General features: G+C 42.0%; 1 protein-coding gene across 2 annotated transcripts in view; it reads right to left on the bottom strand.

Annotated features, from left to right (window-relative positions):
* The window catches only part of C6H11orf24 (chromosome 6 C11orf24 homolog), an 89,460-nt gene extending 63,529 nt beyond the window's left edge, over window positions 1-25,931 (bottom strand). For both annotated transcript variants that reach the window (XM_021401785.1, XM_021401786.1), the window contains exons 1-2: window positions 25,800-25,931; window positions 24,473-24,592 (exon numbers count right to left, since the gene is read on the bottom strand). The gene's annotated coding sequence lies outside the window, so the exon portion shown is untranslated. The remainder of the gene's footprint in view (window positions 1-24,472; window positions 24,593-25,799) is intronic.

The following is a 25,981-nucleotide window of genomic DNA, read 5'->3' as shown; positions in this document are numbered from 1 at the left end:
ACAGCTGGGGTTTTACCACAGAGAGTAAAACCTGAATACCAAAGAAAAGTAAAAGCAAACCGTTAGCAATGCAGAGGATGATTGCATTTATCAAGCAAAGATCACAGAACTAAAGGACTGAAAAACAAACAAGTGTTGCAAGATGGACCGACAATTCTTTGTGATGAATGAAATCAAAGAACTGGTTGTTGCCTCACCAAGCTGATAATTTAGAAGCAGGTCAGGTACCAGCTCCTAAAGCTCTGAGATATTACAGAACCACTCTGCTCCAGGCCACCGGTAGACAAAGTGAAAAATAATAGGCCAAATGAGAAACAGGCACACAAAACAGAAAAAGGACATTCTTGAATAGAAGGAGCCAAAGCAACTATCCCACAGGTTATTTCTCTGTTAATCAAACTCTGATCCTCTGGTAGAGCATTACAGATCCAATAAAACTACTGTCTGCAGAAGTATCAGCAGACCATCAGAAAGATGAAGACAACTCAGAATTGACCTTCTCCTCAGTAAGTGCTTGTCCCATTACGGGAAATAAAAATCATGCTTACAGACTATGGAATTCAGAGGATGCTTCTGATTCATGTGTTTTCTTTGAGCACTGACTGGGACAACCATTTCCAGCCAGTCATGTTGTGTAGCAGGGGATACAAACAACAGGAGATAGGAACAAATATGATTTATAATGGAAGAAATTGGTAGGACACTGGTTACTGGATAGACCATGAGGTCTAAGATGCTTTCCTCCTTTTCCTAGTTCTAGGAAGAGCGTTCATTGACACCTTATAGTGACAGAGTATACACAAAGCACAAGATTTTGTTGACATTTTCTGTATGTCTCTGTTGCTTAGGAGAAAATACAGCTTTCAGTTTTTCCATGTCCATATTGGAATAGAGCTTGCTAATATACCCAAGATGCCAAATTGTATGACTAGTGTATGGTATGAGGCAAAGGATATAGCTGCCACTGACCAGTTTTCAGATCACCCAAGAACAATATTGATCACAATGCAGTAATCAAGAAAGAATAGCTTACCCCTTTCTGAGTATAAGAAACTCAGAAGTTCTCTCACTAGAAAACTCCCAAAGGAGGTGATCACCTAGAAGAGATGCTTCCCCTTTGGCTGCCAGCCCTTAAATGAAGTTAGGGAGAGGTGGACCCTGAGTCCACCCCCTCCAGTCACACAGGTGAATTGCTTTCACCGAGGGCTGGCCACACCCCTTCACCAGGTCCTCAATCACTGGTTCAGGCAATATGGTTCAGTTTCCATACAACATATTTTACATATTATATGTAATGTAAGTCTACTTAAGTTCCTAGCTTTGCTTAGTTGCTGATGTATCGGAGTGTCTCCAGCCCTGCATTAAATGAAATGACTAACGCCCAGCACATGCTGAGCTTTTTCTCATTTTTTTGGTCAAGTAGCACGTGCAGTAAATTTTCTCCTATCAGGCAAGTGCTTTAATATTGATTGCAAGGGTTTATACCAAGTTTTTAATAAGAGAGGAAATGCTCCTGTTTTCTTCCTGCATGTGCTGCTCCTTGCATCAGGGGAAAGAATCAACTTCTGTCTTCTTCCACTCTTGGAAGCGGAGAGTTTTCCAGTGGTGCTTAGTTTTTGCTGGAGCCCATTACGGCTCCCGAGAAAGCTCTCTCTCTGATTTGAAAGGGCTCCACGCTTTTATGAAGAGTCTCAGAAGAAGTTAAAGGAGCTGAGAAACCACATACCTACAGTCACACATGCAGCTGCTGATGAAAACAAAGTATAATCATTTGATGGAAGAAATCTACTGAAGAGAATGCAAACTGTAAAACCTCATTAAGATCCAATTTGTTTTACAAAACCTTCTGATATAACTCCATGCCCACTTGCAGGAGGCCAAGAACACTGATTCCTACTGTAGCTCCTCCTGAGCCTCTCCACGAGCAACTCTAGCAGACTTCTCTGGGCACGCAGGCTGGCAAAGCAATGAAAGGGGTGCTTGCCATGTGTAGGAGAAATAGCCTCCTGCAGATGATAGCGCATAGGGTCCACGGCTGAAATGCTCTCTGACACAGTCTAAGTGCTGACAGAGAAACTCTGCAGATCTTCCCACAGCCTTATACATAGCTTTCTCCACTGCCCTCCCTATCATCTGGCATCTACATTACCATCAAGTCACAACATGTGAAAGATCTTCCTAACACATCATCCTGGACCTGTGTACAGCGGAGGAAGGTGATGGCACTGCCTTCTACTGGGATATAAACGCTACAGAGTAATAGAAGGTAACAAAGAAAAAAATTAGCTCACCCCTTCCAAGGATCAGTGACAACAAGAGAGAAACATGATCTCTACCAAGATAGATACTGCTCCCTTGGCTGCCAACCCTTAAATGAGAGCGAGAAGGGGTGGATACAGGCTCCACCCCTTCTGGTTACTTAGGTGCATTGCTTGCACTTGAGCTCCCTGGGTTAGACACACCTTCTCACCCAGAGTACTCCCAGAGTGGGAGATGCCCAACCCCCACGTTCAACCACAATTGGATTATGGGGATCATCTGTCCCCCAGACCCACTAAGGTCGTGGTCACGGATGGACCTCTGGCCTCTCCACCACCATTCAAACACAGCACCTGGCCAGTAGGTGCTCCGTCTCCCCCCAGAGCTGCCACCAAGGCAGTGTTCTGTATTATGGCCTCCAAGGCAACTAGGGAGTTCAGTATGGATACCAAAGAACCATATTGGTGTGGTGGAGCTTGTTGCAGGATGAAATCCCTCATTGCTGCTGAAAATTTTACCAGACCCAGACTTTCAAAGACATCATCATATATCGCCTCTTTCATACCTAATTCTCTAATATAGTTTTGTAAGCCTTCCATAGACAACCATAAGCCTGTGTTTAAAGGTATATCACTTTTATTTGGCAATGTTATTTGGCATGCAGCCATCAGCCATAGAATTAATGAACGATTTTCCTCATTACGTTGGACTGTTGCAGATAGTCTTTGCCTGAGGGCAGGGTGAGTAGTAATGCACGCCAGCTTTGAAATTTCTGGTCCGTTTACTACAATGCTTTCTGGCCCCATGTCCCATAACCAGAGCAGCCACCCTAGTACACTTTCTCTTTGTTTCCGCCTAAATCACTGTACTAGATCCATAAGCTTTTCTGCTGTGTATAGGTGTGCTGTTATACATAATGTGGTCTGGGTGGGGGGCCACCTCCACCAGTCTATCCTGTGATTTTTCTTTTTTTTTTTTTTTTTTTTTTTTTTCAGTTTTTGAGTTACAATCAATCAGATTTCAAAGGGATCCAGCTCAAGGGGAGCCTTGAGATCCAACCTTTTAGCTCTTTAATTTATAGAGTCTAGTTTTTGAGGACTCCATTGTTCAGTGTTCCTGGTACTTTCCAAAGAGATATTTCAGACCATTTGGAGGGAAATGATCAGATTTGGCTTTTTCCCCATCAATATTATGACCTATCATTCAAGTTTTTCAACTTGGACACGGAGTAGTTGACTTTCATCAGCCAAAGCTTCCTCAGACACATTTAATTGATTTAAAGCTACCAACAGCAACCATGCCACAGTGGATGCAGCCAACTGTTGTTCTCTAGCAACCAGTATATCTTTACTAAGGTCATGAAAACTTTTGGCCCTGTGGGCCAGGGACTCACATCTATTTCCTCTGTCCCACAGGGGACCCCATTTTTCAATTACAGAAGCAATCCTGTGCTATGGGGATCCTAAGAATCCTAGGATGTGTCCTGGCAAGAGCTCACTCAAAGATGTAGTCTTTTCCCATCCAAACCACTGCATTAGTTGCTTAGAAATGCCATATTAGTATTTTAGGAGTCCTGTGGTGGAGTACCATTAAAGGGTTAGACTCCTGGCTGGCTCACCAACAACATACAGCAGAGGAATGCAAAAACAGTGCCTCCCACTAAGATATAAGCACACTACAAAGTAATAGAAAGTAACAACGAAGAAAAAAATTAGCTCACCCCTTCCAATGACCAGCAACAACCCAAGAGGAGTACAATCTCTATCTAGAAAGATGCTGCTCCTTCAGCTGCTAACCCTTAAATGCAGGTGAGGAGGAGTGGCTCCAGACTCCACCCCTTCTGGTCATCCAGGTGCATTGCTTGCACCTGAGCTCCCTGGGCTAGCCATGCCTTCTGACCTGGTGCTCAATCGTTTGTTCAGGCTGTGACCTAGCAATTCTGCTGCAACCTGGAATATTGTGCACTGAAGAAGAAATAAGATAAGCAAGTCAATGTACAGGCAGGAAATGTTAGTCCTTTTCTAGAAACGCTCATGACAAAGCTCCAGCACCACATTTGTGCTGTTCAAACCTGAACAATTGTAATTTTCAGATCCCAGCATGCAGAAAGATGTTCAAGGCTCAGTGGGATATGGGACTATCATCCACTGAGAGCAGAGTATTCACACAGAAACAGAGCAGAGCCACTAACAAATTCTACTGCACATGCAGGAATAGTAACTTTCATAGCCTTATAACTCAGCCAAACTGGGAAGGGTTTTTTGCAGAGATAGCAAAAAACATTCTTTAATTCCATGAGTATTTCCTTGCCAAACCTCAAACATCTAATGCACTGATACTTCTTTTTTTTCCTTTCTCCTCTCCTCTCCACTCTCCTCTCCACGCCTGCTCTCTTTTTTTCCTTTCTTCTCTCCTTTCCTTTCATGAGTGTTAGGAATGTCATAACTACCTACATTTTCCCAGTTAAAATAGTTCTCTAAGTCAGCTGCATTGGCTGAAAGTGTACAAAAAAGTTTGAACGTAAGCGTACCTTATCTCAAGAAGCCTGAGATGTTGTTTAGCAAATGAAGAGAGGGCTGCCCTAAGAAGATGTTAGGCATCTTGAATGTAACCCCTAGACCACACCCTTCCCAAAAATGAAAACTCAATAGATGCTGCAGCAGGTAGATGAAAGACTCGAATTTTCAAAATCATTTGTACTTGAAGTTTTCATGGAAGGATTGGGCTTGTTGAAAGCTGGAACTGAATCTCTTTGAACTCATTTTTGCGTAAACTGGACAGGGATGTCTACTTACTCCCTTGTTTCTCCTTGGCCAAGATGGCATTCAGAGTGCACTGAATTCACTGGCACTAATAAAACTTCTGTCCCATCCTTACTTTTGTTTCCTTTATGACTGCTTCTCCTGAGGGGGGCAAATAGAAAAAACAGGGATGAAATCTAGAAGGAAGAGGGGTCTGATGATGGCTCTGGAGTTCCCTACTCAATATGGCCAAGCAAAAATAACTGTGATCACTAAATAGAGGCACCACAACTGTCTCCTGAGCGTACATGTCAAATAGACCTTTTTTTGAATTTGCTTTTTTCTAAAGTGTTTTGTCTGAGTTTTGGAGAAGCCATTGTTTGAGTGTCACAATATATGCAATAAGGAAGCTGCTCCATCGTAACAACACTGGAGTGGAAGAGAAAACAGTGGGGAGGAGGCAGCCTGAATTCACAGCCATTAACTCTTTCCATCCATTTCACAGCTCTCTGCTAAATGCTTCCCAAGGAGAACAGAAAGGTTAATCAATATCCCTAACCCTTCTGCAGCTGGCCAGGAGCAGGTTACCCTGTGACTGAGCTGCGGTGTAATGAAGTGGGACCTACTTGATCTGTCTTCACCTCTCCCCTTGCCCTGGCATCCTTTGAAGAAGTGAAGGGGACTGCACTGCTCAGAAACACCATCCGGGTTTTCCTTACAGCTCTCATCAAATGCTGCTTGGTTCCCTTCATTCTCTGGGTTTGTTCCAATGTTCATTATCTCAGTCTTTGTCTTGCTGATGCTGGCTGCATCTCACACAAGCTCATCAGTCCTGCTGAATATGGGCTGCCAGCTTGTGGCCATCCCCAGCCACCATAGTTTTAAACTTGGTTCCTTCCAAGGGGACAGGAAATCCTTCCTTATTGTAAGATACAGCCTTGGGATGTGAAAAGCGGATCAAGAGACTCTGCTATTTAACTCTTTCCTACGTGTTCAAAAAGATATCAGTGTATATTAGAAACCACTGCTCACTACCCCTCCCTGCATGAGCATGCACCGCATATTTGCTCTTTCTCAGCACTGGCTCTATAGGCAGGATGCTCAGGGAACGGCTGTTTTTCATACCAATAGCTGCATACTGATGCAAACGGTGCATAAACAAAGGAACTGTCTCTTCTTCCTTTACTACAGCCTTCCTAGATTAAAGAAACTACAGCCATCCAAGCCATGATGAACAGAAACAGAACTCCAGTTGGTAGACAGCAAATTTTTACTACTCAGTTCATTTATTTGCAAGCAAATTGGGCTGAAACTAAGTCAGCAAGGTTTCAGTTTGGTTGGTTGGTTTTGTTTTGTTTTGCGTCTTTGTGTGTGCGCGTGTTTTGTTTGTTTGTCTGTTTGGCTAGGATGGGACAGTGGAAAGGTCTGTCCCCTTTCTGTGTTGAAGTTCCCCATGCTGGGAGGGAACAGAGGGAATTTCCCTCTGGTGCTGGGTCACATTATCACCACCGCTAAACATTCCCCTTATCCATCTCTTACACTATAACTGGCTATACACCATAACATCTCTTACACTATAATTCAAACTCACAAGCCCAGGCACACCTCTGAGACGACCAGTTGTGATGTGCTGGTATACAGTGGCCCCCCAGTTCAGTGAGCTCAGACCTGGGACTAGCAGCTGGGCTCTGGGTCTGCCTCTGTTGGTAGCTGTCTGGGCCATTGAGACAAGGCAATGTATGGTCTTACTTTCTTGTCATTTTTTGTGTGCTGTGTCTTCCCAGAGCAACCTGCAAGTGGCAAGCAGTACAGAAGAGTGGACCATATCTACACATAGTGCCTCCTGCTATGGGACCCTAACCCACAGCTTTTCTCCAGGCTGCACTGTAATAACACTAATGTATAAAAATTATCCAAATCATGATACCTACAACAGTTTGAACATGCTAAGACAACTTCAAAGAGACTGATGTAAAAGGAAAGTAAAAATTGTGTTTTTTGCTTAACAAACTATAGCAACAACAGCAAGAAAGAGATTAAATAGCCAATCTGTTGTCTCACTCAATAAGCAGTATGAATATGTATGACTTGGCAAGCTCAGAGCAAAATTCCTTGAACTGGGGCAGCAGGGGTCCAAAACAGGGCAAGGCTAGCACGTAAGATTTCTCCAGTTACCTCAGTTAGTGCTGCAATTCTTTTCTTCATGCAGGTCAGATTTAGAGCCCAGAGAGACCCTGGCTTTATGTGAGGTTTACAAACTATGCATTCTTGCCAGTGTTTTGATAGGGTTGCCACTGTCAACTCAGTCTCCACGGAATGCTTCTGTGTGCCATTTCATGCATCAGATCATTGTATATAATCTGATTGCATGAGGCACAACTAAAGTATGGTATGAATCTTCAATGCTGGATATCCAGCTTTGAATTTCAACTTGTGCACAGGTGCACATGTATGCTGATTTTTGAAATAAGTGGAAAGCATGGAAGTACAGGTATTTAACCTCTATTTTCCTGCCAATCTCGCCTCTGCTCATAAGAAAAGTGATACAGAACAAGGATTATACACGTTTTCACTTTTTCTCTGTGAAAATATCAGAGGTCTCAGTGTAAGAGAAGAGAAAGCAGAGAAGGCCACGGGAAGATAAGTAGAATTAACAAGTGGATACTGTGAGAAAAAAAAGACCTTCTCTACCCTGCTTCTGTAATCTAGCTGGAGTATCTGCTATCCAAGTTGACATCAGCAGCCTGGCTGAAAAGAAATGCTTCCTGGCCCTTAGAGCTTCTGATGTGTTCCATCAAATGCTGTCAGTTCAAATGAAGAAATGCTGTTTTCATTCTGCATCCTGCACGCTGCCTGACTCGTCACACTGCTACATACAACTGCACTGTACCCTGGCAGAGGCTGGCACTGCTCTGTTCACCAATAGTTTGAGGAATTTGCATGGCCTAATCCTTACTGGCGTAAGCATCAGAGTTACGCAGCTCTCTGGTAATAGTCCCTCTACTCCCCATTTCTTTCCAACATTTTGTTTAGACAGAAAGACTGTCAGACATTCAGAACAGAGCCTGGTGTTTGGGCTGCCCACAGCAAGCAGACTTCCAAGCTCAGTCAGATATATGGTCTCAAATGAATAGCAGCAGCACTGAAAACAAGTGGAGAGTGACCATGTTTATCTAAATTGCATATTGAATAGAGTTTGATGTCCAGATGCTTCCATTTTTTCAGCAGACAATTTTTCCACTCATTTTAAATGACAACAGGAAAAATAAAATTTAAAAAGGTACAAACACATCCTGTAAAGATTTTTGGAGAGGATTAAAAAATCACGATTTGACAAGGTTTTTAATTGATTTTGTTCTTTTGTAACAGACAAATCCCATATATAATATCCTCTGGCCCCTGGGGGTTGCCCTCCTAATTCTTTTGGCTAATATCTTCTTAGTTTTAAATACCAAACACTCTTTATTCTCTCCCAACTGTTAAATGAAGTCACTGAACAGTTGAGCACAAGATATTAGATCATCACAAATTCAAATTTTCCTTCATAATGCTTCGAGCATCATCTTTTACAGCATGTTGGACTCATAAGAGCTACCAAATTAGTGCTCTGTCCCATCTCCTCTAACTAGCAGGCACTGAAATTCCAGTGCTTTTAAAGCCTATACATACAAGGTTTCAAACCAGCTGCTACAGGTAGACGAGTGTGTCAGAAAAAAACCTTCTATCTTGGCTTATTTTAGAATAGAAAAGTTCAGTTGAATGAACCTACAAAGCTCACCAAGTCTAACCGCCAGATCACATCAGGGCTAACCAAACTTTAAAGCACATTAATGGGGGCTTCCTCCAAATGCTTCTTGAAGACTAACAGGCATGGGGCACCACCACCTCACTAGGAAGCCTGCCCCAGCATTTGACCTCCCTCGTGGTGAAGAAATGTTTCCTGATGCCCAGCCTGACCCTCCCCTAGTGCACTTCAGACCATTCCATTCTGGCATCTGTTCCCAGGAACAGAGCCCGACATTTCTCACTGCATCCTCTCCTCAGGAGTTGTAGAAAGCAGTGAGGTCACATCTTCTCCATTCTGGACAACCCAGGTGCCCTCAGCCTCTCCTCACAGGAGTGCCTCCAGCCCCATCACAGCTTTTGTGCCCTCCTCCAGATGCTTTCAAGGACCGTAACATCCTTGTTATATCGTGGAGCCCAGAACAGAGCACGATATTCAAGGTGAGGCTTCACCAATGCTAAATGTAGTGGGAGAATCACCTCTTTACACTGGCTGGCCGTGCTGTATTTCAGATAGAGCATTGCCACACTCCTGAAGACATCAAAGGGGTGCCCAGTCAAGCAAAGAAGTGCAATTTGCACTTGCTGGGACATGCACATATAACCACACCCTTTCAAACCACTTGGAAGGAGTGTCTCAGAGCAGGTTTTCCCACTGAGAGACGTGATCTTCCACCTGTTGACCTCTGCATGGAAATTAAGAAGGAATTCATCTTGGTAGATCATGGAAGTGTTGTGAGAAACCCCGTTCCTTCTACCGCTGAGAAAATCCTCTCCTCTTCCTTTCTTTCAACTCTTTTCTGAGATTGAAGAAATGCTTCTTGTTTTGCATGTCTATTCGTTTACAAACACTGCTGCATAAGAAAGGCATGCAGTGAAAGACTTTTGCTGTGCTTTTTTTTCACAACTTCCTAACGAGTACTACTAAAACCAGTAACACACCTTCTCCGTGAAACACTGAAAAGCTGGGAACAATCCAGCTGAAACTGGCTATGCCATAGGAAAAATATCCTCACTTAGAGCAAAACAGAGGCTGAAGACTTGCGGGCCTCAGATGTCACCACAGAATGGCATGTTACGCTAGCTAGCTCAGATACCGAAAGCCACCTAGCACAAGCAGCATAAAGATTTACTTTACAGGCTATTTTACACCTTCTGATTTGCAGCTAGTTCAAGTATCTGCATGCAGCCTTCACTAAATACAAACCCTAAGAAGAGGAATGCAAAAAGCTTGCCATTTTAGAAATGTCTACTATACAGACATTCAACAAAGATCTTGCTGTGACTGTTATTCTAGAATAAACCAATTGGAAAGAGAAGGAAGGAGGTGTTTGTTAGGGCAAAGGAGGTTTGGATTTTAATCTTCCCTCTAATTTTTGCATTGTTTTGGCACTTACATTTAACAACCATGTTCTAGTTCCTCTCTCTGAATAAGGAGCTAGGTGTTACAGTAAGCTTATGTCAGTAACGCTTACTAAACACTTGAAATCCTAAGAACAGATGGAGAAATGCAGCTAAGTGGCATCCCATGCACTTTACTTGTTTCTCCTTTCCTCTTCACTTCTAGTCTTCACTATCAAAATTTAAAATTACCAAATCCACTTAGTCCTTTCCCACTTAGAGCCAATACGCAATTTCTTCCGTAAAATTTTCTAGCACTTCACCAGTCTGATCTTATATGACTCAGAAAGCTTTCATCACGTTCTTTGTGATAATTCAACAGTCTCCTAGACAACACGACAGCAGTATATAGGTCCTAAAATTAAGCAAAGAAGCTGTACTCTTAATTCCTCTGTAAAGACAACCTATGAACGAACCTGGCTCCACAACTTTTCTCTTTGTATTTTTCAACTACCACCAGAGAGTTATTGAGCCTCTATACTATAGCCAAGTTCTTCTTTATCCAGTCCCTTATTCTCATAGTCTTGTTTCAATGCAAATGTGTCCCTTGGTTAGAATCAGAAGCTGAGAGTTCATAGTGCTGTCACTACATAATTTGAGACTGTTTCTTGTTCCACAGGCACTGAGGTGACCAAACATTCCAGTTTAATCTAGATATTGTCAGTTCTTTGCTGAAAGCTGTTAATGCAGATTTGAGATAATTTTCTAACGCCATATATTTTTTCTCCATTACCTGCCTAGGTCTTTCTCAGTCAATAGTGTCCTTCCTCAGGCAAAGTGATGCATGTTGGATCAGGTATCAATTTTCTTAGGATGACTATCACTCGTTAGATCAGAAATCTGACACACCCAGATAGAGAGAATTCCTAGCTGTGTAATAAATGGACGTCATTTAATCCAAGATTGTGTGCATGAGTAAAGAAAGGCTTCTACAGAGCTGAAGGTCCAATGCTGTTTACCAGAAAGCACACGTTCTCTGAATATCTTCTTCTGTGGCAGGTATACCTCTGCCTAAATCCGTAAAGGTTCTTAAGCAACTAAGTGGAAATTAAAAATCTGGTTACTCAAGGATTTGTGATGAAGTAATATATTCATACTGATGACCAGGATGTATGTTTAGCATCTCTGAAGTTCAGCCATGCTTGGGAGCTTCAGGTCAAAATCTATTACAAAACACAGTGAGTCATGATTAAAACAACTGCCTTGAAGGTCTCAGTTAAAGACCACTTGGAGTCTGGTGTGCCCACACAGGAAAACTGAAAAGTAGAGCCATCCTTGCCAAGATTTGAGCTGCAACTCTAAGTATGTCCTATTTGAAGATTAGAGTTATTTGATAACTGTTTAGATAGGTAAACAGTAGAGTGCACTACAGGATAATGTTTTACAATAAGGGGATTCAGATCAATATAACAGGAATAAGGTAGCAACTGGAAAGAAAAATAAGCAGAGAATTATGACAGGATAGCATCTCTCTCATATTTTACTTATTGCTAGAAAGCAATTGTCCCAAACGAACAAATATGAATGTACATGTATGTAATTCCAGAGAAATCTGGAGAAATTCAGGTTCAGCTTTATAATGTGAGTCTGTAATATGAAATGCTGATAATGTAGAATATGCGTATTAAGTATTTTTTATATACTTCCCTACTCCTGAAATATTTTTCTTTTCTAAAAGGGATCATTGCAGGGAATTGCATAGAGATGCACTATGAATGCACAAAGCAAAAAATGGGGTAATGCAACCATGCATTTGGCCCTTCCTTTAAAACATGCTACCTATTAAAGATAGAAACACAACCACCTTTTTTGTGAACTTATTTTAGCTGCAGATGAGATGTGCTCAGATCATTGAGAGATTTGGCAACCAGCTCATCTACCAGACGAAAGAACAAAATGCTGTAGATAAGGAAAATAAAGGGGAGGGGAATATTAGATATGAAACATAATATCCCTTAGGCATTTATATTACCCAACTGTGTTTTCATTAACATTCAATATTTCTTTGTTTAACTTGCAACTTGTATGCCCTGTATTTTAAGGCATCAAATTATGCTGCCACATTGAGGATTATTTAAGCAATCCTGGTAAGTAGGTCAGCCAGTAATTTACTCTTCATTTATTAGCGTGTGCTAAAAGAAAAGAACAACACTGCTATTTGTTAAACGAGCAGCTGGACCCAAATTGTTGGGGGAAAAAAAAGCCATTAGGTGAGAAAGTGTTTTGTTAAGATTTCTAGCATAAAGAAAAGTACAGCAAAATCTGTTTGCCAGACAAATTTCTGTAGCAAGCAAACACGATTAAAGCAGCTTCTCTTCCATAGCAGGTTAGATTAAGCACCAGGAGGAACAATGCAGTGAAGAGCTCTGTATGACCCAGGGGACCAAGATGGAGGATGCAACTGGTCTTATGCTGCCTGATTAGACAAGCATTTTCCCCAACTGTGGTAACAGTCAAGAAACTGCCACTGAAAGAAAGAAAATAATACCAGTCAGATTTCTTTGAATCATGAGGAAGACTGTTCCCATTCAGTTATCATATATAAAAGCAAAAATAATGAAGTTGTTCTTTTTAAACTAGGGTATCCTGAGGCTGGACCTCAGATATTTACTTATAAACTAATCTCTAATTTCCCACCGTTCCCTTTGGAAATTCTCTCCAGTACAGTAATGCATCAAATAAATTTTAGAGAGAAGGTATTGATTTTGATTTGTAGCTTGAGGTATACATGGAAGGCTAGGATAAAGCTTTTAAAATACACTAACTGAATGGCACTTATGGGGAGAAAAGGCCAAAGATCTGATCTTTACGTTCTGAGATTGAAGTGCTAACATTTATCCTTCTCTCTGAAAGCAACATCAGCAGCTCCTCCATGTGAATACTCCGTAGTAAGGGATTTCCATGGGTTTAAATAAAGGTGAGGGCAATGTCCTTCTGCGCAGCATCATCTCCCTAAAAAACTGTCAGAGTGACTCAGAACTGGCCATTGTGTATGTTCTTACCTAGCATTCATAAAGGAGGTAAATTGTACCGTTTTTCTGCCTCGGTTATTTTACAACAGTGCAGCTCTGCTTGGGCTGAGACCAGGCAGAAACCAAAAGCTTTGCTGATGTTGGCCTCAAGAGCTTCCTTGAATGGTAGCTCTCAATTACAGTTTGCCTTTTCCTTTACTTAGAAACTTTGTTTTTAACAAGTTTTATTCATGAGCTGGCCTTCCTCAATGCAGAAGATTGATTTGAAAAGTTCAGCTTCCCTTCCCCTTCTCCCTCCCTTCCAAAAAAAATTTTCTTTCATAAGCTCTGAAGCAAAAACATCATTAAATTTTCTTTTAAATGACTGCTCGAGGAGTTTATGGAACCTTAACTTTCCAAAGGAGTCTGCAAGAAATAAGGAAGAACATTTTACTAACAGCTTATTAAAAATATCCTGATAAATGTATTTCTAAAAATTCAGAATGCAAGAGAGATGTCATGTTGCTTTGCTAGAGAAAAAAAAGAGAATTTAGGACAATGAGCTAGAAGAACAGGGTATTCAGAAAGTAAAATAGTTTGATAGTCCCTGGTTTCTATTTATTTCTTACTTTTCTAGGTCCGTAGCTTGCAGTGGATTACAGGATGTTTCTATTAAGCAAAAGGGATTATGAAGCAGTTACAGAATATGGTTTTGATTCTTTTAAAGGACCGGTTTTCCACAGAACTCAGCTTTTAACAAGTCCCTACTGTTCATTTGGGCAAATGCATGCACACAGGTACCATCGCTTTTAAAGGATTGGGAAAACAAATATAGTATCAAGATACGAACTGAAAGTCAATAAATTTGGGTTACGCCAACGCAATGGGGGACAAACATTTCATCAGAAACTCCAAGAGGATTCCAGGATTCTTCTGTGGCACTCATCTTGTGACTGAAGAGTCTATTAGCCCTGATATCTCCTCAGCCTCAGCAGAAATATCAGTCTCTCCAGCAACCAGCCTGTTTAGGACATCACACAGCACATCCCATTTGGCAAGTGGAGATTGTACAGCACGAAACGTTGTTTCCACTATGCATTAAATGGGCAACCATATCAACTGTAGTTCATGGCTACTCTTAAAGCGTAACTACACAAAGAATGCATAGCTGATGGGACATCCTTTAGGCTGAGTAAGCACAGACAGCTGGAAGAAGACATATATTCATCTCCCTCCATTGTTTTCTCCAAATTTCTAAAATGACTTCATTGTTGACAGCCATGACCACCTCATCTGCATCTAAGCCTTGCCACCAGAGTCAGGGGGTATTAGGTATTACGAGCAATGAATCACTCAACTTCACAGTTTTCTCCTAAAAGAGGAAGATTTAAAGTGGACTCGTAAATAAGATTGTAAACAGCAAGAGAGCAAAGATTCTGCAATTCTGTGTTTGAAAACAAGCTCGACACTATGCTACCCAAAAGAAAATAAAAGGGCACTGTCACTCTGTTGTCTGTACCTACTGTCTCACCACAAGACATTACTGAGACACACAGTCCATTAATAGATCACTGCTCAAAATTCCCTCCACAAAATTCCACTTCAGAAAACCTTTTGCTTCTAAAGGGACCGAAGGCTCAGTTAAAAATCGAATCATCTTACTCATGAAATAAGATAAAATTTTCACACTGAGGAATGGACAGGTGTACAATCAGCCACAGGCAGCGAGGATTTTGCAAAATGTCTGCTATTAATTATCTGATATCGTGAATCACCTAATTACTGGCTGAAGGCCTGTGGAGTTTCCATTCCCTGACGTAACAGAGTGGAATACAGGCTAGAATGTGCTGTAACGGAACAACTCAAGAGAACAGTGCTTGGACACTAACTACAAAATGCTGCTGAAAAATACACCAAAAGCAGAGCCACCTCTCCTCGTCCCTCTGATACCACTTGTGCTTCAATCAGACACATTTTTCAGCCTTCAGCAAATAAATGTACAAGTAAAAGATGTGCAGCTAAGAGACATTAGTCCTTTTTTTTTCCTGCTTTGGTATCAGTATATGTAATAAACGGATTGTTTCTTGGCCAAATATCTCCCGGTCTGAAGGGGTCATTTGGCTTTTAAGAGCTTCAAGTACCGTGACCAAGTATCTAGAGTATCTATACTTTCTGGACAAAAAAGGAAGGCAGAAGTCAAGACTGTGTACAAGTCAGAAATTACATGTTTCTCTGAAAAAAATTAAAGCAAAGGACTGTTTATGATATTCTACCACAACAGAAAGAAGGCTCAGGCTTATCAGGCAGCTGTAATAAAGAAAAAGTTCAGATTTCAGTCGTGCAGTTCTTTAAAGGAGTTGCTGTTAAATACCAGCTATTTCTGCTGTGAAGAACACACTACCAGGAGTAAAGCTGGACAGGAAAATCCACGATTATTCTTCTATGCTTCCCAATTTCAGCACGAAAGCTGTTTTAAAGTGAAGCAAAAACTTGCGCAATTACTTCCAGAGGCAGCTGTAAATCACAAAACCTTCACAAATTGCTGTCAAGGTACACTGATCCCTTTGCGTTTAGCACAACACTGCAGATGCAATAACATCTTTAGCAGCTGGGGCTTGCACACAGTTCCTTTTATGCACAGGATCACAGGGCCTGGAATTCTGTTGTGGATACACAAGGTCTGATATAGTCTGTTAGCCTCAGCTTGGCTTGACAGACACTTAACAAGGCATTGCTCTTACCCTCAGTGTCTTCAGTGAAATTAAGGCCTTCCCACTGCCTTCAGCTTTCCCTAATTATTCACAAACTGTGTGTGTCCTACAACTACCTAGAAGGTAGTTTCCTTCCCCGCCAGCTCCCCTGCTATGTCACCTCTCCTTAGAATTTGAAGCTGATAGCCTTTTCTCAGGACTAAGCATTTATTATGGTAGCCAGCAGGTAGTTAATTTTTTCCAGGTTAATGAGGAAGCGAAGAAAGCTACATAGGTAAAATGTAAGATAAAAGGTAAAATAGGCTCTGACTCCCCGTGCAAGTGGCAAGTCAGGCCATTATGACTTCTTGTGTTGGCAGACAGATGTTGGAGAAGCAGCTTTCTAACAGGATGGTAAAATGTGCTTCTGAAAGCAATACTATAAAGTTCCTCTTCATGTGTTAAATCACATACCAGAAAATACAGAATCTCCTTAAAAGCAACAGGCTGCCGATCAGTGTTCAGGCATTCCAAGGAAAGTTTCCCCTATTCATAGAATCATTTGGGTTGGAAGAGATACTTAAAGGTCCAACTCCCCTGTAGTGAACAGGGAAACCTCCACTAGATCAGGTGCTCAGAGCCCCATCCATCCTGACCTTGAATGTGTCCAGGGCTGGGGCATCCACCACCTCTCTAGGCAAACAGTTCCAGTGCTTCACTGCCCTTATTGTAAAAAACGTTTTCCTTATATACATACTCAATTTTTTTTTTTACTCTTTTAGTTTGAAACCATTTCCCCTTCTCCCATCACAACAGACCCTGCTAAAGAACCTCTCCTTCTCCTTACAGCCCCCCTTTAGATACTGGAAGGCCGCTATCAGGTCTCCCTGGAGCCTTCTCTTCACCAGGTTGAACAGCCCCAGCTCTCTCAGCTTGTCAATGTTGGGAAGGTGTTCCATCTTCCGAAACATTTTGTGCTTTCCTGATACTTTCTCTGCACATTGTTAGCAAATGGTTGCAACTGAGCAGAAAAGCAAGCAGACAGCTTTTGAGCATGACCAAGAGGAAGGAGTTTTCCACAAATAAAGTCAGAACAGACTTTGTAATAGACAAGCACTTCTCAAACACATTAAAACCCACCTTTCTGAGCCTCTCTGATCCCACCCTTTTGTCATTAACAGCATCAGCCACGCTCAGAGAGCTCAATTTGTAATCACTCCTCTTACACCTGTCACTTTGCACTTTTCACAGAAAGGACCAAGTCATCAGGATGGAGCCCATAAAGGAGTGAAAAAAGCCTAACTTCCAGTAACACTAGCAAAGAATATTTGGGGTCGTATTGTGCTACACCTGTGAAATGCTCCTCAGAGAGCAAGCAGGAAGACAGAATACATTTCAATGTGTTTTACAGTTATAAGGAAGCAGGTCAATTATGACAATTCCTGAAGCAGTAATAACTGAGGCAGATTTATTGCATTGCTCTTTGGAGTCCAGTGAGACTTTCTATCATATTTAAGGACAGAACATTATCAAAGCTCTAATTCCATTCCATTCCATTGAGATAGACTTTCTTATCACAGGCACACAAAGTAACTGTAAAACTCAAAACTACACATGAAGAAATGATCTGGTGGCAGATGTTGTGAACGTCGCGTCCCTGGACATACTCAAGGTCAGGCTGGATGGGAGCACCTGATCTGGTGTAGGTGTTCCTGTTCATTGCAGGGGAATTGGACCAGATGGCCTTTAAAGGTCCCTTCTAACTCCAACGATTCTATCAATCTATGATTCTACTTTTCTTTTAATTTCAAGTAAGCAAAGCCTGAGTTATCTATTCAAGAGACTCTATCAGACATTAGACAAACAAAATGGCCAACTAGACATTAAGATCAACACTTTCCAAAGCATCTAGAGCAGCTACTACCTACTATGTGATAATTTATAATGATCTATATTTGCTGGAAGAGTAGGTCAACAACCTATCTCAGACAGCCTAAGCTTGGCATTGGTGATCAGGAAAATAAATGGGAGAGTTATAGAAAATTCCATCTCTACAGTGTGAGTTTGCCTTGGACCTTCCAGAAACTCTCCTGAAGCTTAGAAAGTGCTCTAAAACAACGATCCTTTTCTTGTAGAATAGCGTGACATTCTCATCTGCAGAACTGTAAGGGTGATACAGCAAAGAACCTGGAGAAGTGTCTCGGCAGAGAAGCACCATGATTTGTGTATTTCTTACAGCTTTGGGAAAAAAAACAAAGTGATTTTGACTTCATAACTGATAAGCCAGTACTGTATCCAAACGCTCAACAAAAACTGCCTGGCTTTTAAAGAACATTTTGTCTGTCTTCCTTCCAATCCGCTCCTAAAGCTACATCTGAAAGGTACTAGCTTCCATCTTAACATAGATGCAGGGAAAAAAAGAGTTTCCTTAGCTGCATATATTAAATTCAAGCCATTTTCCTCTGTTGCAGTTGTTGATAAATCGAGTCCAAACTCGCTTTAGCTCATACTTTTTATTCTTCCCAATAACAAATGAGTGAAGCAGCCAAGGACAGAATTTGTTTAACTTCTCCTCTTTCCCCTACCTTCAAATGAACCTCTTGCACCCTTCTGAAATGCGTAGTCTTGTACTGCAAACAGCCTTCTTTCTTTCTGAGCAAGTCATGAATGCAAAGAAATTGTGCTTGATGGGAATGCTGCAGGGATGCACACGACTTAGTTTTTGTCACTTAACAGAAATGTTTTATTTTTTCTAACTCTTAATCTTTTTACAGGGAGAGGAAAAATTCTTATGCTTACCCTGTAAGTGAAGATGAAATTACATACCCACAGTTTTTTCTCCTCACTGCACCATTCCTGGGCAAAGCAGCCTCTCTGGAAACAATAGCTCGAGCTTTAGGTACCCACTGGGAAGACAGAGCATCACGCTTGATTTAATGCCCTTCTCATGGGATTCACTCTTGCTAAGGTGCCTGTGTGGTCTATGCCAGAAGGGATACACAATTCACATGTGGATCCAATGCTCACTGGGAAGTATTTAGTACTTACAGAGCCTAACAGGAGTGAGCATCCCACGGATTACAAAAGTGCACCTGAGAACTGTCCTCCATCAGGAGAAAACCAAAGGCTCACCTAACTGGTACGAGAAGGAGAAAGCTGAATACCAGCATCTCTCTCCATTACAACCAAAAGCTGCGACCAGAAAATAACTGCTATTAGATTATACAGTCAGCTAATGAGCAGAATGCTGTCAGTGCCTCAAAATCCACAAAGTGTGAAAAGCAGTATACCCTCTGGATCATTTTAAAAATACTTTTCAGGCATGAGATAGATCACACAAGCAATATACACAGACAAATAATGCCTCAATCTGCATGCTCTATTGCATTCCGAGCAGTACCCATCAGAAATTTGCCAGGATCCTGTACTTTATATTTATATATACATATAAGAAACTAACAAACAAAAAACATCTTTAATAGTAACAAAGCTTGCAAGGTGAAAGAGTGTTTGTTCTCTTTCTACCACTTGACACTCAGTTTCCCTTTGCTGTTCACACAGCTGGAGACTGTTCAGTGACAGAACTGCAAATAGCGTAACTTCTGGATTGAGAATTTTGTAATGCATACACAAAATTCCCCCCCCCCCCCCCCCCCCCCCTTACTACATATGCAGTCTGGTTGATCCAAAGAGACTGCATAGCCAAACCTGGTCCACTGCTATTTACCATGGATCTATAAATAGTAAATAGCACATTGTTTCTCTTGGTAGCCATTCATGCGATGACTACCTTCACTTTGCCATTTACAGGAATTGATGGACTGAGAGCATTAGGCTGCTTGCTGCTGTTTATGGAACAAATTGTCTCAGAACTTACAGAAATAGGGCAGAGATGGGGAGAAATAATGTACATCATTACCTGGGGACTCCATAATCTTGAAGTGATTCGCCATTCCATACAAGGAGGAAAATCCCAATTATAAAAGGGAGACTAGAGAAGGTGTTGAGTACTGCAACAGTACTGAAGTAGTAGCTTTCCCTGCCCATGTGATGAAAGAAAATAAAAAATCCCTGACAATATAATGAATCTCTGAATGACAATGGAGCTACAGGGAGACAATAAAACTCATCACCCTAAAAGCATGAAAATGACAGATCAATACAACTTGTTTGTTACTTGACAAGCTCTCAGATTTTTGCACCACATCCTTAATACAAACTGAGTCCAAAGTTAACAAGCAGACATGTAGAAACAAGTAAAACAAAACAAACAAACAAAAAACCAACAACCAACCTAACCTCAAGATGAAGAGGAAAAGGAAATAAATTGATTCAGGTTCAGTTTGAGAGGAAATGGAGGAGCCTGTTTCAGAAATGACCTGGAAGTTGCAAATCATGGACAGACTATGGTCCAGCTGGTCATCTACCCCATGTGTATTTCCTAAACGTTTAAAAACTAAAAAAGAAGAGTCGAGCTTCTGGATATCTGCCACTACAAATCCATAGGCAATTTTAAAGGAATCAGTAGGACAGCATTCCCTTCCAGAAACCAGAAAAAAAGACACTTTTCCTGTTTGTTGATACCATTCTGTACACTCGTGTAATATCTAACATAGTGCGATCCCGATGTGACTGGGCTTTGTCCGTGACACTGTAATAGCAATAATAGGCTTGCTGAAATTAGTAAACTCATAATGACTTCAAAGGACTTTGACTCAAGGCACTGAACAATTTCTAGAGCCTGTTTTTATTCAAATTGTTCTCTGTGAAAAAAAAAAAAATCATTTGTACCTCCTAGAGACAGGTCACTCATATAGACAGAGGCTGGTGAAAGAAAGCAGAAGTAAAGCAGCAGTCATTCGGTAGCAAAGCAGTATTTCTTGCTGACAACAATAAACACAGCCTAATGACCAGCAAGATCTAACCATGCACAAACAAAACTTATCTCAGAGAAGAGATAAGGCTGGAAGTATTCTTACTAGAATCTAGCTAGCATCCAAACACTCACTGTTAAATTCTGTTGAGAAATTTTACATCTGCAGCAAAAATAATAGCCATTTACAAATGAATTCTGACTGTTCCTTCCTGCCATGCAACTCTTCATTATTCACTCTCATTTCCCCTTTACTCTTCCTCCAGAACTTACATTACTTGTTGGAAATATATCCCTTGTTTGAGAAACAGGATTTTGTAACACCTACTCCCACTTTTTGGGAGGATGGGAAGGGTATGGAAATGAAAATTATTTAATTTGCTTTCATATGTTCACATTTTAGAAGGATAAGTCTGACCGGGAAGTATGGATCATGGCAGAGAGAATTTGAGTGTTAGAAGAATGTGTCTGAGATGTTAAGTGGGGCTGGTATGTAAGATAAACATCTGAGGCCTGCTGAAGAGAAAACATTTTCTTTTACTGAGCAGGAATTTTATGGAAGAAAGGCAAGGTTTTCTCCCTACACAGAGGTAGCGTTAGGAGATGGGGCAACCTCTTCTTCGTATGTGAGAGATTTTGGTTTTCAGGTACCTTTTCTAGCCTTCTGGATCTGTTACCTTCTTCCTACACATTCAGATATTAATAGAGATTGCACTTACTCCTCTCTAGCATCAACCTCTTAACTATCTTTTTGTCTTGGACATAGCTCAATGAAGAGGGGCAGTGACTATAAACACTGAGTGAACACGGGGGTTCTTGGAAAAGAAGATACTGAAATTATTTGTATTTGCCATTTGGGGAAAAAAAAAACAAAGCAGAACTTACGTAACCATCTGCAGATGTTGATTAGCTTCTTTTAAAAATAAAGGGTTGGTGTTGATAAGTGTTAGCAGAGAAAATCTGGCTGCCTTTACCGCAGATGCAGAGCTGAGCTCTCACACTAGTCAGTTCCGCACCATGCCTCTATATTACAATCATATAAAAGATTCCTATAACAGGGAAGAAACACAAACCTCCATGTCTTATAAATAACAATCTGCAGACCCTAAGTGAATACAAGGATGTAATACACTCTAGGATTTCTGCAGCTGTTAATAAATCACTCAAGCTGCACTCCAGCAGCTTATGACATCAGCAGCAGCCCTCAAGTGAATTACAGCCATTAATTTACACACAGGAGGCCATCTATCATCTATTATTGACCATCTGTTACTGAGAAAATGTACATTTTTTTATAAATTATTAAGATTTTGATAGAAAATGGTCATTAATTTTATTCATTTTCACATGCATTTGTAATGCTTAACTTCAAGTTTGTAACCATCGGTGCAAACTGATCTGTGACACCAGTTGGAAGCCACCGCACGTGGATGGCAGTGGCACACCTCACGGCCCATTTGGGAGGCACAGCGTTGGGTGCTTAAGGCCCCTGCATGGATATGAGTGGAAGGGATTGATCCTCTCAAAGGCGTCACGGGAAGGCATGTACTTTCTCAGCAGACAAAAGAAACAAATTCCTAGCGCGTCCAATGCCATATAAAGTGCTTATCCACTGCTCGCTGTGTCCTTTGCAATTTGAAACCTGTTATGCTTTGTACAACATCATTTCTTCCAAATAGTAAAAATAACAGCTATCGAACATCTGCTTACAGTCAACAGAAGATAAAACATTATCTCAAAGGAAAAATCAGGCTCACTACACCTGCTGATTTACTACAGCCTCTTCCTTGCACTTCTATTTCCTCCCGCTTCTACTTCATGTGGTGGTATCACTGTGCCCTTATCATCAGCACGATTGATTGACTGTACAGATTTAGGTACAGTTTATGCAGTTTAAAATTGCAACAGGATTTATAGCAGCTACAAGACATAGCGTTATTTTTAAAAGAGGTTATTGTTAATGCTTTGACAAACTTGGAGATATTAGCATAGGGCTTGTACAATATATAGAAGTGCTTCTGGGCAGTGAAACTGGGCAGTGCTTCAGGGCTTCCAAGGAATGGAGGGGGAGGAATGGGGCACCAAACTACGCATGGGAATCAGCTTGGAGCATGTCAGAGCAACAAACAGTTCAGGGCTGGCTCAGAGCAATACCACTCTGAGTTATTCAGTATTCAGTGCGCTCTTTTCCCAGATACTCTTCTCAGTGCTGTAAAACTTGCCCTGCATGAGGTGCCCCTAGCCTGGCAGGTCTGCAGGAGAGCCAGAACATGTATGACAACTCAGCTTTGTTACTGGCACACAAACACTCCCCGATGCCTGCTTCAAAAAATGCTTACACTGGGGCTATGCAGAAGTCCCGCATCACAAAAGTAGGCAAAAAATCCCAGATGCCTACGTGGCTGAGTACAGCTGTCAAGTGGGCAACGGACTTTCCAGTTACATGTTTGTACGCCTCAAAATTGCTCACAACCACAGTCTTCAAGACAGATCTGCAAATAAAAGAAGAATGAACAACGGCATTCCTGTCACATCGAGACAAGAAACCGTATGCCCGGCAAAAGCCACATCTTTGCCACTGGAAGCCGAATTTGGCTTTGTACCACCGGACGGCATTGGGTTTGTTTGCAGTCTTTCTTCACGGAGAGGAAAGGACTGAAGGTCTGGTTCTGAAACTGTGGAAGCTTGGACCTATGTGATGCCTTAGGTGCGTGCAAGGCAGCAGTCTCTATACCTAACTCAAATCCAAAGTTCAAGTTTCACGGCTTGAAAGACATGGTTTTACAAAACCACTCATCACATAAAGATTTTAAGAAGTACAATTTTTCAGTGAAAACTGGATGCTTTCAAAAAGTTTGCAATATTATGATTACAGGGTCGCATCCTATGTGACATGTCGAAAATGCAAATCTCCTTAAGGTGGAAAGAGCTACAAACTCACCAAAGAGTAAATGTAGTTATTTATAAATTGCATAACTGTCAACAATTTAGGAACACTACTGTGGGAATTAAAAACTACTGATTCCTGCCAATGCACACTGAAATGAATTCATCTGGCATGTGTTCTGCATCATTCAGCCCTATATTAGCAGAAAAAAAATTATCAAGCAGACGTCACAAAATCATCATGTGACTGAAATACTGGGTAGCGTGACTGAAAGAAACTTTTACTCCTGTAAGAAATGATGCCATCATCACTGTTCTTTGATAATTAACTAGGAAACAATAAAAGTTTCAGATCTGAGACCCTTTGCATTCCAGTGAAGACTAAGCCTAAATGGTAGCGTGAATTTAGGAAGTGAAAGTTACGCTGAAATTCGCCATTGGGTTTTCCCAGTACAAAATACAACAAATTTCTGATGACATCTAGTTGGAGCCAGTCACCATGTGTCTGCTGTTTTTCAGAACAAAATATGAGCAGTCAAAATAGTTTAACATAGTAGACTTATTTCTGATGCATGCTGTCACGGTTTGACCACCTGACTTTCTGATTTTCAAAGACAACATTTTGTGTTATTGAATGAAAGAGCTACAGTGGGAAGATGCTAGAAGGTAGGAAAAATAACAAAACCAATAGCAATCAAACCGAAAACAGCATCTTTTTTCTTTAACTTTTAGAATTGCCACCAGAATAGCAGCAGAAATAAGTTTTAAATAAATGCATTCTAAAAGAGAGTTCTTTCAGTCCACTTTGCTTTCAGATCACAAGTTGGAGCCTGCAGGAGGGTGAGAATAAAATTTGCTGCCCTTCCTTCAGCTCCATTCAGAACTCACCATGCCCTGCCGAACTGCAGCGATCCCTTCGTGCTGCTGGGACCAGAGATGGCATCTCCTGGTCCCGCACCGCGCAGTGCCTGCAGTCACCTCACACATGCACTGAACAGGCTGAGGCACCTACAAAACAATATACAAGTGCTGTTACTAATATTATCACAGACTCACTGCCTGTTGTCCTATTAATAACCAATTCTGGTCTAAGTAAAGCTTTCCAGGGTTTGTAATTTAAGTGTAAAACCTGTGCTACTTTGGTTTAACGACATGGCACGGCTAAGCTCAGCTTCAGGAGCAACGCCTTGTTGTTACAGTAAAATCCATTTGCTCAAAATCTGGGTTGTTAGAATCCATGCCATTTCCAGGAACTGCAACGCTTGAGTAATTACAGTAGAATTAAACCCAGTTCCATGTGAAAAGTGTATTTTATTTAACAACCTTAAACTTAAGTTTCCTACTAAGTACCACCCAAAGACTTCCAGTACACAAAGGGAACTGATAAACAGGAGGAAGACCGACTTTTTACACAGCGTAACGATGACAGGACAAGGGAGAATGGCTTTAAGCTAAAAGAAGAGATCCAGGTAAGATGTTAGGAGGAAATCCTTTACTCACAAGGGCAGCAGGGCTCTGCCACAGTGTGTCCAGAACAACCGTGGATGCCCCATCCCTGCAGGCGCTCAAGGCCAGGCTGGAAGGGGCCCTGGGCAGCCTGAGCTGGTGGAGGGCAGCCCTGCCCACAGCACGGAGTGGGAACTGGGTGGGCTGTAAGGTCCCTCCCAACCAAACCATTCTGTGGTGCCGGCAAATGGCTCTCGGAACTTTCTCTGCAGCAAATCATTCCCACAAACATTTATGGTGACTTACAGTGAATGCAAATACTCTAAAAGCTTCCGGCAAACTTATAAAATTTATATTTGAGAACAAACTGTACCGTGATCACTGCGCACCGCGTCAGGAAACACAAAGGGCAACTTAAAATATTGGGCGTGCAGTAAAACTTGTGAACTTTGAGCAGAACGCAGCTGTGCGGATGACCCAACGCCGGCACCGAGGGGCTGCCACAGGAACACACCCCGTTAGCACCGAGAGGAGCACGGCCCGAGGGGCAGGGCAGCCCCCGCTGCTCTCTGGGGCTCTGTCCCCAGGCGGCACCGCGGCGCTCTCAGCACCTCTCCCTGAGGAGAGCGGGTAGGCGCCATTTTTAAAGAGCCCTGTCAGGGCGGAAGGGGAAGCAGGTGCCTGCTGCTCGCTGAGGTGGCGGCCCCGGAGGGCGGGCTGCGGCCACACACACACACAGTTCGGGGCCCGGGAAGGGACACCTGCATACCGTAGCAGGGCGGCCGGGAGACGAGCCACCTTACAGCGCAGCGTCAAGCAGCGCCCGGGATGGGACTCCTCGCATTTAAAGGGCAGCCCCGGGCGGAGGGATCCCAGCAGCACACAGCCGGCCGGAACTTCTTACTCCCCGTGCACCTCCTAGCGGCGGGGCGGCCCGGACCTCGTTTTCTC

Source organism: Numida meleagris, chromosome 6 (assembly GCF_002078875.1).
Source record: "Numida meleagris isolate 19003 breed g44 Domestic line chromosome 6, NumMel1.0, whole genome shotgun sequence".
Classification (NCBI taxonomy): Eukaryota; Metazoa; Chordata; class Aves; order Galliformes; family Numididae; genus Numida; species Numida meleagris.
This window is presented reverse-complemented; position numbering and strand designations above follow the sequence as displayed.